The 14664-nt window shown below is 55.5% G+C and overlaps 1 pseudogene; it reads right to left on the bottom strand.

The window, feature by feature from the left end:
• Window positions 1-1353: 1353 nt before the first annotated feature.
• LOC116475481 (ficolin-2-like) lies at window positions 1354-14446 on the bottom strand (annotated as a pseudogene).
• Between the last annotated feature and the right edge of the window lie 218 nt (window positions 14447-14664).

The following is a 14664-nucleotide window of genomic DNA, read 5'->3' as shown; positions in this document are numbered from 1 at the left end:
GAGCAGGAGCCTAGGCTCCTCCACGCTCCCCACACCCTCTACTGTGAGCCTCAGCCCCTCGGAGTCCTCTGCTAGAGGCTTATGGGTCCCTGCAGGTCACAGATTGAGAAGAGTCATCTGTGAAGCAGCCGCACTGGGCCTGCCAGCATTTCCACCTGGAGAGTTGAGTCGAGCAGAGAAAAGGCAGAAGGAAGCCTCGGAGAGACTAACAGAAGCAAAAGCAAAGCCAGAGGCCTAGAGAGGGCCCTGATTTCCAGAGGTGGGGAAGGGAGCCTGCAGGGGTCTGAGCCCTCTCCAGGAGAGAGAGACCGAGGCTGGGGAGAACGCTCCACCCTCTGCGGGATCTGGGCTCAGGGCAGCTGGTCCCAGGAGAGGGCCTGCTTGGCTGACCAGAAGGAAAACAGGTGTTGTCAGGCCTTATGCAACCCACGGTTTTGTGGGCTCGGCCTTCTGGCTAATTCCAAGAGGAAGCGCTTGAGGGAGGAGGACCTTTCCCTCTCCCACGGGCTCAGATCCGTCTCACCCACTCACCTCCTTCAAATCTTTGCTTCATTCTTGATGAGGGATTCACGTGCACACAATCACCTTTGGTACAATGTGTGAGGCTCTCATGCGTGAGTCCTGGGGGACCCTAGGAGGCAGGTGGCAGGAAGCCCCGGCACAGGGGCCGAGTGGGCAGAGCAGGGGCCAAGTGGGCAGAGCGGGGGCCAGGCGGCCAGGGTCAGGTGGCTCTGAGTGCAGAGGTCAGCAAACACTCTCTGCAAAGGAGTGATTAATGCACAATTTAGGAGTTGCGAGTCATATGGTCTCCATCCCAACTACTCTATTCTGCCTGGCACTTGGAAACTTCCAGGGATGATAGAAACCAACCAGAGACAATATGGAAGCCATGGGCATGGCTGTGCCAATAAAACTTTATTCACAAACAGGCACAGTGGCCAAGCTTTGTCTTAGCTAGCAGGGAACTCCCTCAGCCCTAGGGCAACTGATCCACCCATAGGGCCAAGTCACAGGGAAGCAAGGATGGATGAGCAGCACAGTGGCGTGGCCAGTGGTCAGGGCAGGGCAAATGGCCATGGCATCCCACGATCGCCTGTGAGGCAAGCAAGCACTGATGGCTGCGGTGAGGGAGGCACACTGGGGCTTCGCCTAGCCTTGCAGACGGGAGGCAGGGGCCTGGACGCTGGCACTGGGCGCAAAGCTCTGCAGGCCATGCCTACAAGGGACTGGTGGGAACTCCCTCTTCCTGTGAGGATGGGGGCCACGATCCCCACATTGCCCTCTTGGTGAGGGCTGAGGGATGCGCTCCTCCAGCCAGGGTGGGTGGAGAGACCCTCTGACCTCAGCTCTGGGCTAGGTGCGCCACACCTTCATCTCCGACACCTTGTAGCTGTAGTTGTTCCCTTTCCCCGACTTCCAGTTGATGCCATTTGCAAAGCTGTCATGGGCCCCCCCCACCCAAGGTAGCCACCATTCAGGTTTGACAGGTGACAGCTGCCATACCACCAGGCTCCCTGATAGTGCACAGCACAGTTTTTAGCATCTCGGTCGTTGTCTTGGTCTTTGCTGGAGAAGGAGTAGTTTTTGTGGTATGTCAGAGGATCACCTGCTCAGACGGAAAAATAGGGCATTCACCATGAAGTTCCGGGGAGCCTGGATCCTAGGTCCAGTGCAGAGCTGCCATGGCCAGGAGCCCACGTTGTGCACTGCATGACTCCAAGGGGCACCTCCTAGTGAACATGCACTCTGCTGGGACGGCAGCCTTGGCATCTCCTTGCCTGGCCTGCTCAGCCAGCTAACAGGCATTCCTACACTTGGAGAGCACCTGGCTCCGGGTGGGGCAGCAGAGGGGATGAGTGACTTCCGACAGAGCGTAGGGATTCAGTCTCTGTAGAAATAGACTTATCATCTTTCCCATTTTTCATCAATAATGGTAGCAAATAATCATAGCCACTATGTATTGTACTTTTTATGACATGTGGATCATAATTTTCACAAGGACAATAAACTGGGTGAATTGATGGATGAACCCATTGTGGGTTTGTGGGTTGGACAGGTTAAGTCAACCCCCAATGTCACACAGCAGAGGCATAGCCAGATGCTGAGCACGCTCTCTCTCCTTCCCCAACCCCCTTCGGAGGCCCAGGCCACTCGGCCCGTAGAGACACTCACCCGCGCTGCCCTCCACAAAGTCCCCCAGGACCAGCTTGTATTTCTCCGCCTCACTGGCCACCTTGAATGATCTGTACTTAGCAAATTGGCGATTGCCCTGAAAATCCACCAGTCTACACGGAGCTCACTGGTTCCTGTGGGAGAAAGATTTCAAGGTCCCAGCCCAAGAGCCCTTCTGCCTCCAGGCACCAGAGGTGGGAATTTGAGTGTTCTCAGGGGATGTCTGAACTTGTGATTCACGGGAAAGTTTCCTCAAGTTCATGCAGAAAGTCCTTTGTGGTAGGAGGGATTGGGAGGCCCTACTCCCTCAGGTGCATCTGCTGAACCTAGAGTTTCCCCCCTCCTACCAGTATTACTTCACTTCATCAAGAAACCGTGCATTTCCCTGGAATGGGCTGTGAGGTCACCGATCCTCACTGTGGGAAAGTACTGCAGTCCTTCCTTTATGTGGAAAGGACCCAGCAAACACGAGGAGGTGGCTCAGGAGCTTGGAATGGGCTCCCGGGGAGGAAGGGACCATTTTCCAGTTCCCCCAGGATCAGGGACCAGCTGATATGCTGGAGCTGGTGACTGGAGGATGAAGATGCTGTCCTCACCCCTGCTGAGGGCTGTGGCCTGGCCGGAGGAATGAGAGGAGGGACCCAGAGAGGAATCTCCCTCCGCCCCGGAGACAGCAGCTTTAGGAAGGGGAGACAGTGGGAAGTGAAGTTAGGGCTAAGGGTTGTGCCAAGCCCTGAGGGTTTCTCTCTTTCTCTGCATGCTCAGGGTCGAAGATGCCAGTGGGGCCAAGACCTGAAGAGGCCTTCAGCCGAGAGCTCTAACCCTCTCCTGTCCGGATGCTGCCAGGGCCAGCGGCAGGGGACGCAGCCCTCGGAGGTCCCAGTGCCACCCTGAGTGTGCTCAGGGCCCAGTCCCCTGTGGGCCGAGAGGCGCTTATGTTCCAGGTGGCCCAGGCCCAAGGGGCAGGGGCACCCCCATTCAGGGCCCCCCAACCCCTGAGCCCCGGCAGCGGCCCTACCCCGGGCGGTCAGGGAGTGGATGTTGTCGTTTCTCAGCCACAACTCCCCCAGCTGACTGCCAAAGCCCTGCTTGTACGCGGCCCAGTCCCGGTAGAAGTCCACAGTGCCGTCCAACCTGTGGAGGAGCCAGGGGACAGGAGCCAGGGGACAGGAGCCAGGGGACAGAAGCCGGGGGACAGGAGCCGGGGGACAGGAGCCAGGGGACAGGAGCCAGGGGACAGGAGCCGGGGGGCCAGGCCGACGTCCCACAGCACGGGGGACCCGCCCTCCAGAGGAGCAGCGTTTGTAGTTGGCAGAGCATCACGGGCTGGGGTCACCAGCACGCCCACCTGGTCTCCTCGCAGACCCCACGGGATGAAGGAGGAAATGGGGTCTCAGAGAGGGGAGGCAACAAGCCCCAAGCCACACAGCAGGAGATCACCCGGCCCCTCCCAACCTACCCCATGGCTTGGACTTTTACCCACGGGTCACCTCCCCCATCATCTCTGACTGTCCCCGACCAGGGGAATAGAGAATTCCAGAGTGTGTTCTCCCGCCAGGTGTGCAGCCTGGCCTCTGGGACTCCCAGGCTGACCGCCTCTGCCCAGCCCCACACTCATGGTCCAGCCCCCTCCGTCCGTGTCCATGTCACAGAGCACAGTCAGGGGCCGGCAGTCGGGCAGGTAGATGGTGTGCCAGCCGCTCAGGAAGTGCCCCCGGTCTAGCAGGTCCTTGCAGGTGCATGGGCCTGGGAAGGGAACCCGGGGAATGGCTGCAGGACGGGGGCCCTGGGCAGGGCAGGGGCAGTAGGAGGGAGGCCTGGGAGGAGCAGGGCCACAGGCTTCTGTGCAGATGGAGCAGGACTCCCAGGCCTGGACAGGGACACGGCCCCCAGATCCACGCAGCTGTGATGGCCACGCCCAGCCTGCTGACCCTCCCATCTCCTATTGCTTCCCCCATCTTCACCTCCCGGGAACCCGGCCTTTGGTGTACACTCCAATTTTCTTTGGGGCACACGACTATGAAAGCCCTGCCCTGCTTCTTCCTGGGGGCATCTGCCAGGCGACCAGGCACCTCCGTCCTGTGGATCTGGCCAGTGCAGAGAGGGAAGAAAAGGCAGAGGCCTGGGGCTGGGACTGCACAGCAACCCAATGCTGCCCGGCTCCTGGTGAGTGCAAGTCGGAGCGGGTGGGACTGGACTCCATAGCACAGGTGGGGCTGGAGGATCCGGGGCCTGCCACCCACCTGTGTTACACTGATCAGATTTCCAAGGGTCTCCTGGAGAGGGGGACAGGCAAACACACAAAGAGTTGGAAGTCAGATAACTTGTCCCCAGCACAGAGCAGAAGATGGTGGCGCTTGCCTCACTTTCCTGGCATGAAGGTGGCCACTGCCCTCCAGAAAAGCTGCCAGTGCCCATGGCCATCTGGCGTGGCTGTGGCCCTTCTTGTCCCTGGAGGCAGCAGAGTCACTGTGCCTGCATTCATTGGCCCCTTCCTCCTGCCACATGTCAAAGCTGGAGGGAGCCTGGTGCTTCAGGGCGCCCCTGTGCCTCCAGAGTGGCCTGTGTTTATAGATGCAGCACGAAGGGTGGGGTGAGGTGGCATCTGGGGAGATAGGCATTTATTTACATTTAGATGCAGAGTATGACGGAGCCTCATACTCTCTCTCAGGTGAGTGAGAGAAAATATTCCTCTCACAGCACACCCAGGACGCTCCGAGCAGCTGGGGGGTGAACAGAGGGGTGAATGTGGGGCTTTCCCTGCAGCACGTTGCTCTGGTTTTTCTAAATAGTCTGTAAACACGTGCACCAGAAAATCCGTTATACACATATAACAGATAAACACATAGTATTTATATGTGCGTCGGATGTATGGATTTCTATGTTGAATGTATCTATTGTATGTTTACACATTCTGTGATCAGCGCTTATCATTAATATTCCCTGCCCACTCTGGCTAACCTAGGTTTTGAAACAGTGCCCCAAAATAACAACACCTGCAGGGGGCACGTGACACGAGGTGGCAGGACAGGGCCTCCTGCCTGGTGAGATGACAGGTGAGATGGGATGAGAGGGGCTGGCAGAGTTGAGCAGACAACCCTGTCCCACCCACTCCAGCTGACGCTGACCTTAGAAGGGGAAGGCTTGGTCTCAGGCCCACCCACAGGTGGATACTCTGGCACTAGGAACACCCCCACACTCAGACCCCTCCCCCGGATGAGACCTCTCCCCCACACTCAGACCCCTCCCCGTGAGAACCCCTCCCCCACACTTAGACCCTCCTCGTGATTGAGACCCCTCCCCCAGACTGAGACCCCTTCCAGCGACTGAGACCCCTGCCCCACACTGAGACCTCTGCCCTGGACTGAGCCCAGGGAGCCCTTCCTGGACAGGCGTTGGCTCTGGCGAGGACAGTGTGACAGCCCCAGAGGCCCCGTCCATGCTCCTCTGCAGCTGGGTCTGGAAGGGCCTCGCAGCCCCTCCTCACTCTCGTCTCTTCCGTACCCTTGGGCGCAGGTGATACTACCTTCCCAGGGGCTCCACGGGGCCGCGTTCTCCTGCAAATTCCAAAGACGCCACCTTAAACAGAGCTCCCTGCCCAGGACCCGAAGGACCCACCCTGGAGCTGGCGGCTGTGACTCTTCCTGTCATGACCAGGATCCTATTTGTGCTGCGATGTGACCACGGCCCCACCTGAGCTTGCCTGTCCTGCACCAGAAGGTTCTAGACCCAGGACCCAGGCCTCACGTGGCTCTCTTGTCCACTCAGGGGCCAGGACCTGGAAATTCAGAGCCCTTCCCAGAGACCGTAGGTGGAGTCCTGGCTCTTCCCCTTCCAGGAATGAGAACCTGAGAACCTTTCCTCACTTCCCTCAGCTGCAGGTTCCTCCTCTGAAGCTGGTCCCTAGGAGACTTTTAGCTCCACAGCCCAGGTGAGAATAGGGACTGGGAATTAGAGTCCTGCAGGGGGCCACACAGCAGATGGTAGTTCAGGACTAAAACCAAGTTTTCTGCCAAAACACCCACCGGGCACTCATTAGGTCATTAAAAGATAAGCACCCCACTCAGGCATTTGCAGAACGCCCACTGGGCCCCTGCAGTCAGCTCTGTTCCTGGCTCTAGCAGGGGCCCGACCCAGGCCCCTGACCTAGGAACCAAGGTGGGGGTGTTGCCTGAAAGGGGCCGGCGGAGACCAAACTACACCGGTCGCGGTCAAGAGATCTTTATTGGAGGTATCGAGCGGCACCACGCAAGGAGAAGGAAGAGAAGAGAGAGAGGGCTGCTGGTGTGCTGGGTTTTATATCCCTTGGGCCTACGTGGATTGGGCTACAGGCAGGCCCAAGGGAAGGCGGGAGATGCTTCTTTCTGACTGGCCCTCCCTTGGTGTGTTCAGACAGTGCCTGGTCAAGGAGGGGAGAAGAACCCAGAACCGGCCCCATCTTAAGGTACGGCGCCACTTTAAGGTACCCCATGTTACCTAACCTTCCTCCCTTTTTGTTTTCTTAAATGGGGGAAAATGGGCGTCGTGGTTCATCTGGCTGCTTCCTGCTGAGTGGGGGTGCTGTGGGGAGGGGGCACAGGGAGAACCGTCAGGGTTGTGCATGGGGTAATGTTCCTTGTAGGTATGGATCCTCCAGTGCCGTGAGCCAGTTGAGGGGCAGAGATGGGTGGGCGATGAGCCAGCTGTCGGCACGGAAATCGTTGAGAAATTTGTGGAATCGGTTGGCGGTTGTCATGACTGGCTTGGGTTAGCAGGTTGTGAGCCCGTCTGTGGAATCTGTCCCGTCCTCGCTGGTGAGTTTCTGAGGAGAAGCTGGTTAAATGTTTGGTTAGATATGGAATGAGGCAGGGGAGTAGTGCGCAGAAGGCGAGGATACCCATTAGGGGGCTAAGAGGGGGTTTTGTGGGTTTCCCAAAGAGAGGGAGTAGTGCTAGCATTCATTAGTTTACGTTTTATCTGATGTAGGTTTTTAATGCTAGTTTCAATTACTTGGGACTCATTAATGTAATAACAGCAGTTCTCCTGTAAGAAGATGCAAGTACCGCCTTTTTCGGCTGTGAGTAGGTGGATGGCGCAGCGGTTTTGAAAGGTGACACCAGCTAGAGATGTGATTTGTCGTTGGAGGGCGGCTAGAGACTGAGTCGTTTCCTCAATGGCCATCTGAAAATTGGGATATGCTGTATACCTGTGAGAGAGGTTGTTAGATTCCAAGCATGATAGGTAGGAAGATTGCTTTTTTTTTCCGACGGTCCTCAGGAGAGCTGGGTTTATGGTGATTAAACTGATAGGCTTGAAGGCCTTCAGAGGAGGAGAGCAATGTGAGTTGAGGGAAAGTTGAGGGGGCTGATAGTTTGTTTGCATGTTACATTGTGGGGCGATGGGGGGTGGTAGCTGGTGTTGTAACAGGTAGGAATAGGGACGCTGAGGTTGGCAAGGAGGGGGACATGGGAGATTACAAAGCCGGTGTTCGGGGGGAGGAGTTGCTCGTGTTTATGGAGAACCGCAGCAAGAGGGGGTTTGTTGATGTTTGCGCATAAGAAACAACCGGAAGTAGGGACCTGAGAGGTGTTGTGTTAATTTCGGCTAGAACCTGTTGGGAGTCAGTTTTTAGGGTACGGGTGATGGTTATAGTTTGTGCTGGATAAGACCAGGCATTGCTTGGGTATATTCTCCCTGTGGCTGCCTGGCCCCAGATTGCGTTGGCTGGGTCGGTGTTGTGAATCGCTCGAGATGAGGTATTGTTTTAGTGACATAATATATGAATGGGGTCTGTCTGTCTGGTTTTTTTTTTTGGTGTTTTAATTCATAACACAGCTGGTCCAGGGACACCCATAGTTTGGGGGCCATTCAGTTTTACAGGCGCTGCGGGATTGTTGGTGTGGAAAGCAAATGGCAAAGTGGAACATGTGGAAATAAGGGTCCTAACTGCTATTTACTATGGTGAGTTTAGGGAGGGGAAGGTTTACTGAGGATGTGTCGATGGAGCTTCGGGTGTAACTGATGACATTGGTGTGTGACCTCCGGTTAGCGTTGTAGGTTTCTTTGAACAGGTAGTAGGGTTGTGAAGGGGGCCTGTTGGTGGAGGAGGGTCCGTAGAAGAAGATGTAAGAGGCGGAGAGCCAGAAGAGTGGGCTCGGAGCAGGCATGAGGGCGGCAGCTTATGCCTTAGGAATAGTAGGAAGGGAGGGCGTTTTAGAAATGTGAACTTTGAGAAGGTTGTGGGGTACGGGCGTGCCTGGCTTTAGAGGGGTTTGTGGGTTCGTGTTTAAGGAGAGACAGGCAGGAGGGTGGCAGGATTGAGGGGTGCACATGTTTGGAAAGTTACAGCGGAATCGTGCAGGAAGGAAACTAGGAGAGACAGTACGCGGCAAGGGGGAAGGGTTTGTAGACTTTTGTGGGTCAGGAGTTCCTTGAGTTGATGGGGGGAGGTAATGACAACAGCTGCCCTAAATGTTAATTTCTTTGACTCTTGAAGTAGTAGGTAGGCTGCAGCCAGGGCCCGAAGGCAGGGGGCCCACCCTCGCACGGTGGGGTCTAGTCGGCTGGCAGGGATGCAGAGCCTCCCATGGTGAGAGAGGAAGGGGTATATGTATACGGCGGCTGGCTGAACAGGGCGTCCCCTATTAGCCGATGGCCGTGTTGCGAGTCAGAACCTTGGAGCCAGTCGTCACTGAAATGAAGGAACTGATGGGCCTCTGTAAGGCCGAGGGCCGTGGGTTACCTGGTACCAGGATTTTTTGAGCGAGAGAAGGAAGGAAACCCAGGCCAGATGAGTGAGGAGGGAAAGGAGAAAACTCAGTTCCCTGCAGGCCGAGTTCGCTCTCAGAATTGTTTGGATAGGCATGCAACTGCTGCAAAGGTGGGTCCGTGCATCTGACCTAGGACTCCAAGAGCCAAGCCATTGTGCTCATGTAAGGGTTGTTGTAAGTCTGGAAGATGTAGGGCTGGGGCTTTGAGTAGTGCCTGTTGGAGTGACAGGAAGGGCTGCTTGACTGTGGCCTCTACAGGCTCGGATGGGGTACCTCGGGAGAGATCATATAGGGGCTTTGCTAATAAAGAGTAGTTGGGGATCCAAGTTCTAAAGTAGCCTGCTAGTCCTAAGAAGGAGAGTATCTCTTGTTTGGTTTTTGGGATGGGAAGACTTCTAATGAAGCACTTTCAGTCTAGGGTGATGGCCTTTGAGTCATGGGCAAGGAGGACTCCTAGATAGGTGACTTGAGTGAGGGAGAGCTGGACCTTTTGGGGGGATACTCGGTAGCCTCAGTCAGCAAGGAAGTTGAGAAGAGAGGTGGTGTCAGTTTGTGAGACAGTTAGAGAGGGATTGCATAGGGGGAGGTCATTAACGTATTGTAGGAGGGTGGACTGGGGAAAGTGTAATTTTTGTAGGTCTGAGGCAAGAGTTTGACCAAAGATATGGGGGCTATCTCTGAACCCTTGGGGAAGCACTGTCCACGTGAGCTGTTGTGACTGTTTAGTGTCTGGGTCAGTCCAAGTGAAGGCGAACAGGTCTTGTGACTGAGGGGAGAGGGGAATGGTGAAAAAGGCATCTTTAAGATGTATGACTGAGAAATGTGTGGCACTAAGAGGAATAGACGATAAGAGCTGAGGTCTTGGATGAGGCAGAACATACCATTGGGTTTTTTTACTGCTAGAATGGGGTGTTAAATGGAGAATGGGTTGGCCTGAGGAACCCTTTTCTTAAGAGGTCTAAAATGATTGGTTGCAATCTTTTCAGGCTGGAGACGGGGAGAGGATATTGGGGTTGGCTGGGGAAGTGGTGTGGGTTTTTAAGGAATATTTGTACAGGAGGACAGAGTGCTAATGAGGGGGTGGTGGTGTCCCACACTATGGGGTTGATGCTGGCTGGGAGCGAAGGCAGAGTAGGAGCAGGAGTTTGATCTATGGAACTCACCACCAAGGCAATGAGTGAGGTGGATTGCAGGAGGGTGATTGGGTTGAAGGTGATGGAGGTTTTAAATTTAGAGAGAATGTCTCTTCTTAACAAAGGGAGTTGGCATTGTGGCATGACTAGGAATCGATGGGAAAAGATGTGGCCGGAGAAAGTGCAGGAGAGGGGAGGAGTGGCTCTTGGATGTATGGTTTGGCCTCCAACCCCGACTATGGGAGATCCAAAGAGGGAAGTGGCACCCCAAAATTCTCCTTAAAACTGAGAAAGTAGCTCCGGTGTCTAGGAGAAAGGTGATGGGACGTCCATCCACTGTTAAAGAGACCCTGGGCTCCTGTGTGGTGATGATTTGTGTCGGGAAGGAAGTCCCAAGGCCCTGTCAGTCTTGAATGGCCAATCCTAGAAGATCGGGGGTTGGGATGTTGGCCGGCCCGGCCCCCCTTCGGGAGCTGGGGCAGTCTACGCCCCAATGGCCAGATTGGTGGCATTTAGGACATGGCCGGTTGGGGTGCCTGGGATTTGGGCACTCTCGGACCCAGTGCCCTTCCTTTCTGCATTTGAAACAGGGCCCTGGGGGCTGACGTTGGGATGGATGGGCAGACGACAACTTATGGCCGTGTGATCGAGGGGAGGCTTGAAGGGCTTGTGCCAATAACTGGTACTTTTGCCTGTTTGCCTTCTCATCTCAATTGTGATACACCTTAAATGCCGTCGCTAAGATCTCGGTTTGAGGGGTGAGGGGGCCTTTGTCCAGTTTCTTAGTTTACCTTTGATATCAGGAAAACTCTGAGCAAAAAAATGGGACATGAGGAGTTGCCTACCGTCTGGGGTTTCGGGATCTATGTTGGTGTATTGTTGGAGTGCCTGTGTAAGGCGGTCTAGAAAAGCGGACGGGTTTTCATTTTTATCCTGTATGACTTCATGAAGTTTTTCAAAGTTAACTGCCTTTTGAGCTGCCCTCCGTAGACCGGCTATGATGCAAGTAGCGAAATGGTCTCGGGCTGATACTCCATTTTGGGTGTTATAATCCCAATTGGGCTCATGCTCAGGTACTGCCTGCGCTCCTAGCGGTAGGGCTGGGGTTGTTTGATGAACCTCATCTGCATAAGTTCAAGCTTGTTCCTAGACTCGCCTACGCTCCTCGGGGAGGAGGGTGTTGGAGAGAATCATATAGATGTCATGGAAGGTAAGGCTATAAGCTTGGATGAGGTATTGGAATTCTTTGATATATAAAGCAGAATTGGAAGTGTAGGAGCCTAGGCATGTTTCTATTTGTGATAAGTCATCCATAGAAAAGGGGACGTGGACTCAGACAATACCTTCAGCTCCTGCCACCTCTCTAAGGGGGGCAAGGGTGGGGGTTGTGACTTTGAGCGAGTGGTGGGGGTGCTGAAGGCCGGGGCTGACGGGATAGGTGGTTGAGGGCATGGTGGGGGCAGTGGGAGGCTGGGCGACTTCCAGTTGGGTGGCGGCCAGAGGGCGTGGCGGAGGGTGGTGGTATGGTGGGGGTTCATCAGCTGGGTCGAAGTCAGGGGCAGAGGGAGAGGTTGGCGGTTTAAGAGCGGCAAGGAGCTGCTGCGGTTTGCAAGGGAGACAAAGGTTAAGTCTATCCCGTAGGAGAAAGAAGCCGTGGATATATGGGATCTCTACCCATTTTCCTGTTCGTTCGCAATAATTGCAGAGATCCTGGAGAATGTTAGGATCGAGAGACCCATAAGTGGGCCATTTGCTTTGGTTGTCTAGGGGATATGTGGGCCAGTTTGCTATTTGGGGTCTACCGTGAGTGGCCTTAGGGGCTTGAGGCGAGGCGCTTCGTGGGGATCCTTGCCTGCCTAGAGAGGTAGACCCCAGAGGGGAAGACTCACCGAGACGAGGCCGGTGTTGGGCGAACAGCTTGGCGAACAGGAGAATGAGCGAAGACCGGTCGGGGTCTGGACTGAGGCCGAAAGGGATCGGGGTCCCACCGAGGGGGGTGGGGAGTCCCGATCTGAGTCACAGCACCAATGAAAGGGGCCAGGCGGAGACCAAACTACACCAGTCGCGGTCAAGAGATCTTTATTGGAGGTATTGAGCGGCACCACGCAAGGAGAAGGAAGAGAAGAGAGAGAGGGCTGCTGGTGTGCTGGGTTTTATATCCCTTGGGCCTACGTGGATTGGACTAGGGGCGGGCCCAAGGGAAGGCAGGAGATGCTTCTTTCTGATTGGCCCTCCTTTGGCGGGTTCAGACAGTGCCTGGTCAAGGAGGGGAGAAGAACCCAGAACCGGCCCCATCTTAAGGTACAGTGCCATTTTAAAGTACCCCATGTTACCTAACATTGCCCAACTCAGCATCTAGTTTCAAAAAGAGCAAGAGCCAATGCCCTCCTCCACTGACCCTGCCTGGCCTCCCCACCCAGCCCGCACCTACCTCTCTTTCCATCAGCGCCTGCCTCTCCCTTTGGCCCTGGGGCCCAGGGCAGCCCCGGGCAGCCTCAGAGAATGGTGAGCTTGTCGGAGCCCTCCAGGCCCACCACCTTCACCTCTGCAGAGAAACACAGGTGCCCACTCAGTGCCTGGCCCAACAGTGGCTGGGAAGTGAGGTTTTCTGCTCTGCTGGGGCCTTGGTCTGTCCTCACCCCTCGGGCACTGGTGAGGCAGAGAGGTGATGGGGGGCAGAGCCCTGGCGTTGGAGGCCACCCCGACCTAGGGGAGCCCCATGTCCTCAGTGCTGTGTGTCCTGTGGCAGGTCACTTAACTCCTCTGAGCTTTGTGCTCTGGGCTGCCAAGTGGGGATAATAACAAGGTTGTGGCCAGGGTTGGATTACAGAATGTGTATTTTAAATATCTTAGTGTAATTTATGGCATTTAGAAAGAGCTTAATAAACAGTGGGCACTTTCAATAACTGATGACAATCAATATTTCTAAGAAACTTGGGGAATTGGGGCTGACAAAGCATTTTCCCTCCCAGACCTTGGGAATGTGGTTGTAGAATTACTGGGCTGGAAGGGGCCTTCTAGGTCTTCTGGAGAGGGGCAGGGTGGGGTCCAAGGACACAGAGCCAGGTGTGGCACAGCTGGAGCCAAACCAAGGTTGTTTACTTCTTTGAAAAAACATTTTTCATTTTGTTGATTATGAAATCAATACGCCCTGCTGAGGGCGCTCTAAGAGACGGTGGAACGGAGCAGCGCTCTCACCGGAGACAGGGCAGCTGCCATTTTTGGTGGATTTTTTTTTTAATCTGTCCTCACCCCTGGCTCACTGGTCAGAGCAAGTGTGGACCACTTTTTTTATTTGCTTAATTTTTCTCATTAAAAAAGAATACTTAATAATGTAGGATAATCTAGAAAATAAGACATGTTTGGGGGAAAAAGTTAACTCACCCATAACATAACCAGTGAAAGGGCCTCTGCGGCATGCGTTCTCTTCCTAGCCCCACTCGGGGCCTTTCTCCACGGGACCCACCATTACCCTGGTCCCCTGGTCCACCACGAGCAGGCTCAGGCCATGGTGCCCGCTAGGGTTTTTGGAAGCCATCCCTGGTTCTGAGTTCAGAGCAACATACTCCAGCACAGCCACGATGCAGGGGGGCCAGACCCTCCCCCAGAAGGTGGAGCCACAGGTGGAGCTGCTGGGAATCACCTGAGTGCCTCCAGGAGGCCAGGGAAGGTCTGGAGCCTTGGTGCCACGTCGGTCTCACTGGACTACATCAGGGACACGGTGGGGACTACCTGTCCCAGTGCCGGGCACATCCCAGGCCAAATTCCCCACAGAGCTTGACTTTGCTGGCCACGTCCAGCTGGGTGGTCTTCCAGTGACATTGATCGTGGCACAGACTCTGACCAGGCCCACCCTCCGCCAGCGCCCTGTATGCCCGCTGCCTCCTCACACAGCTGGTGGGACTCTCACAACGGCCCTTCTGCGGAGGAGGATTCGGCCCCGGGGAGACGGCCCTGCTGCATGCTCTGAATTTGGGACCTGGCCTGTTTGGCCCCAGGGCCCTGTTCCTAACCCCTATGTTAGGCTGCATCTGTTTCTTTGAGCCTCTGTCTCCTCTTTAAAGCATGAGGCTTAAAACAAGCTGTTGAGAAAATAAGGCAGGAACCTTCACGAAGGGCATAGTACCGGGCCTGGTGTGCTGTGAGTGATCAGCAGGTGGCCGCTGTCAGCTTCCCGGAGTGTGATCGCTCTAAGGTCCTACCCCCCGGAGGGCTGACTCACCTGGACAGGTGTCCTCAGCCAAGGCCATGGCCACAGGAAGGAGAGGGCCCGGAGAGCAGGTCCCATGGCTACGGCAGCTCGGCTCAGCCCTGGGGCTCTGGTCTTTGCCACTGAAGGAACTCTGTGGTTTTCAGAGGGCTGTGGCCGCCCACTGTAACCTCTGTCTCCATTTCCCAACCCCACTGGGGATGGCCACTCCCTCCCGATGGCTTGGTGGCACCAACTGGCAGTGGAGACAGCCTCAGGGCCGCTGTCTTCTGCAGGCCCCACAGCCTTCCCACTTAACGACACTGGCTTCCCCTGGCAGGGATGCTCTGCCCAGCAGAAGGCTCCCTGAGGCTGCTGTGGGAAGGTCCTGCCTGTTTGTGTCTTTAGGGAAAGCTTGGCG

The sequence above is a fragment of the Hylobates moloch genome, unplaced genomic scaffold (assembly GCF_009828535.3).
Source record: "Hylobates moloch isolate HMO894 unplaced genomic scaffold, HMol_V3 SCAFFOLD_10, whole genome shotgun sequence".
Classification (NCBI taxonomy): Eukaryota; Metazoa; Chordata; class Mammalia; order Primates; family Hylobatidae; genus Hylobates; species Hylobates moloch.
Note: the sequence above shows the minus strand (reverse complement) of the source record. Positions and strands in the feature narration are given on the sequence as shown.